Source organism: Cygnus olor, chromosome 1, assembly GCF_009769625.2.
Source record: "Cygnus olor isolate bCygOlo1 chromosome 1, bCygOlo1.pri.v2, whole genome shotgun sequence".
NCBI classification, from domain to species: domain Eukaryota; kingdom Metazoa; phylum Chordata; class Aves; order Anseriformes; family Anatidae; genus Cygnus; species Cygnus olor.
Genome location: NC_049169.1, coordinates 101,114,551 through 101,118,022, shown reverse-complemented (window position 1 = coordinate 101,118,022; position 3,472 = coordinate 101,114,551). Strand labels below are relative to the sequence as shown.

The window sequence follows — 3,472 nt, the reverse complement described above, 5'->3', positions numbered from 1 at the left end:
ACACTGTGATTTCAAAATAATACATCACCTCATATCAAGATTAAAAGGGTTTAAAAATCCTCGGGATTTCCTCTTGCGGTCAACCAATCAATTCAAATTTATCAGAAATTTCCATTTGATTATATATTTGAGAGCATTATAAGACAATAAACTGGTACTATGATCAGTGCCTTAAGATACAATTAATATTGTGATAATTCAGTAAAGTTTCCAGGTTTGTGTTTGGCCATGATGATAGCAATATCAGCATGCTCACCAAGACTTTAAGCCTGGTTGAATGTCGCAAATTGAATTATACACTTCTCTCACAGGAGAGAAGCAGCAATATATTCATTGATATAATGCAATGCTCTAACAAAACTTAAACATAAATAAGACGATGACTTACCAAGATCACATTAAGTGACATCACATTGAGTCATGCCTGAAACTAATGTTACTGACAAATGAAAATGGAAGGAAATAAAGTCTTTCAGAAGACTTAGAAATCTTTTTCATGGATCTGACTGGGTGAACCATTCTCTTAATACATAGAAATCTCATCACATAAGGGCAATATTTATCTGTCAAACCACAAACAATCCATAAAACACAGCCATTGCTGCCTGCAATATCTTCTTTATTGGTAACAATGCAAAATGGAATAGAAGAAAAAATTGCAGAGGTCATTGTGAAGCAAGAGCATTGTAAAGAAGAATATAAAGTCAGCAATTCTGGTTATACACTATATATATGTTTATGCATATAACAACAGAAGCAACATGCAACACTTTCACATTACATGGTTTAGTACTTTGGAATGCTAGTTACAGGTTTAATAGGTTACACACCACTGGCACATCTCTTATCATAGAGGTTTTTTTTCATATGACTAAGTATGATAGTTCTTACATTCATTGGCATCATGGGGAAGGAGAACAGTGCAAGACAGGATTGAGAAACACACATCTGCAGCACAGCATAAAAGAGAGCTCTCCCATTCAGTATTTCTATGGCACAAGGGGAAATAAAAAAAAGCAGAGAGATCTGGGTTCCATCCTTCTTGCTAGGGCTACATCTACCCTTAGGACTTCAGAATTTGCAGTCCATCAGTAACCACACCTTCCAGGGAGAAGGGGACGCAGAAATGAAAGCTTGTCATTGAAATTGATTGCTCTGTAACTTGGAAGGTGTTCATGCTCTCGTGCAATGTAGCAAAAACCACTTCCATCGCTATGTTCACACAAGAGCCAGACACCTCGCTGGACTTTATGAGAAGACACCATGTCATTGTAATGACCCCTAGCCAAATTGGTTGCTTCTGTTATCACCCTGCTCTTCCCTTGATATTGGTCATGTTCATAGATAGTGATCTGTGGATTGTGTAAATTTTCAGTAATCAACACCAGAGAAGTGATCTTGTCATTCATCTCTTCACCAACAAAGCTATGCTCTCCCTCCTCAAATACCAGTAACCGGCCTGTGTAGTTCATGTGCTCATAAGCCACCCAAGGCTGTCCAATTACTTTCACTGAGGAGATACAGTCATTCCAATCTACATCTTTCAGATTGGCAACGTCTCTGGTGAGTTCTTTGGAGTACCCCTGGAAGTTGGTGTGCTCATAAATGATGATTTTCCCCATCTCAGCAGTGTTTCCGTAATCTGGACTTGTTGCTGTAGAAGTTAGATGACAGCCTGCAGAAAAGGAAAACAGAAAACAAACAATACTTGTAAGAAGCCTTTCCACAAAAGACAGAAGACAATGGAGCGGAAGAAAGAAGAATGGGACAATTAAAGCAGTTCTAGCAAAGAATGAATAAACAGCTGCTGGACAAGACTGAGCGCATGATGTAGAAATTTGAATTTGGAAGAAAAAATTAAGAGTAAAATGAGAAGTCCATCAAATCTATTGGGTCTTTGTTAGTTGTGTATACTGGTTTACGTATGTGTTCAAATGACATCTAAGTTTAGTATCTTATTGGAATATCCTATTCAATAAATAATTAAATAAAATAAAGGACTGGTGACGAGTGTGGGCGCCTGTAGAGGGCTGTTCTAGAAAACCCTCTTGGAGACTGCCAACATTCATGCTACCCTTGGAGTAAATTAAAGTGACATAAAACTTTTCAATCAGTTGTTTGGTGTTATTAGCTTTTAGCAAAAGTTAATAAAATAGCAAAAGCTATTCTCGCAGAATTTGATTAAACCTTGTTATCTATAATGGGAGCTATTTAAATCTTGTTATTTCGCAAAGGGCTGAATAGCCCATAGCATAGGAGACAGAGAGGAAGATAGAGAAAGACAGAGGTAGAGGAAAGGTCCAGATTACCACCCTGGGTTCCAGCGACGTCTCTGGTCCAGTTCCTGTTCTGTCTGCGATGGTGGTGGGTGCACGCAAAGCCCTTCTGAGTCGCACTATTTATAAGCTGGACCCAACTCCAGTTCTCACTTTGTATACTAATTACAGCTAGTCCCCACCTCCAGTTCCTGCTTTGTATGGTAATATGTGCAGCCTGTGTCCCACAACCTTCTTGAGGGGAGGGAGGAATTGGGGTGGCAGATTGCTAATACCTTTCCTACCGCAACTGCCAGAACCACGGACACCAAAAGATGTCTCAGAAGGTTACCCAGGATAAGGAAGTTGGCCTCAGAAAAGCACTATCTTGACCTAGCAGGATCCTCTTTTCTGACCATATCACCCTTTTGTGCTGAGTGTTTGAGACATTCTTTTGTTTTAGCTTCTTAGTCTCTTACAATGAGTCTTTCAATTCATGATTGACACTGCATTTGAGAATTATTTTAGAAATAGGTGTTGGCTGTTTTGACAGCATTTCACAACTCACAATATTGTATGTAAAAACATTCGATTAACTTCTAAGTGAAAGTGGAATTTATTGGTTGCTAGAACACTATTTTATGACTTCAATGACTTTGATGACGTCTAATTACTTATCTGTACTGCTACTGCTAATAATAATAAAATTATTATTAAATAAACCAATTAATTTGTGACAACATAGAGATTCTAGTCCCAAGATTCTCCTGTAAAATATTTTATTTCACCCCTTGGAATTTCTGTAGCAATGTCTCATTCTAAGCCCTCCCTTTACTAGGTATGGTTATCCTGTAGTGTTCTTCTCATTACCTGAAGGGTGCATCAAGCTTCTGTAAATGACAGACATCAGATCCACACATACATGTTGTAGCTCTCATCCCAAACTAAAACCTCTTCCTCTTCAACTTCATTTCATGGTAGCCACCCAAGAAGCCATTTAAAGTTTTCACATAAAAAGCATGCATCTCACCTCAATGCCAGCTTCTCAGATGTGGAGAGTTGTTGGCACTTCCTCCAGTCTGGTGTGTTCATTCGCAAGACGCAACTCACCTAGATTTATAGCTCGCACAGAAGTCTTGCGAAACACCCCATCAGAAGTGAGAAGTAATTGATATCACCCTCAAGGATCAGAATTCTTGTTAAACCTAGTGAAACTT

At 38.6% G+C, this 3,472-nt stretch overlaps 1 long non-coding RNA gene across 1 annotated transcript; it reads right to left on the bottom strand.

The window, feature by feature from the left end:
- Window positions 1-602: 602 nt before the first annotated feature.
- LOC121078151 lies at window positions 603-2,974 on the bottom strand. The gene is made up of 2 exons (XR_005824464.1): window positions 2,310-2,974; window positions 603-1,675 (listed from the first exon to the last, which is right to left on the bottom strand). It is a non-coding gene; the product is annotated as an uncharacterized LOC121078151 (long non-coding RNA).
- Between the last annotated feature and the right edge of the window lie 498 nt (window positions 2,975-3,472).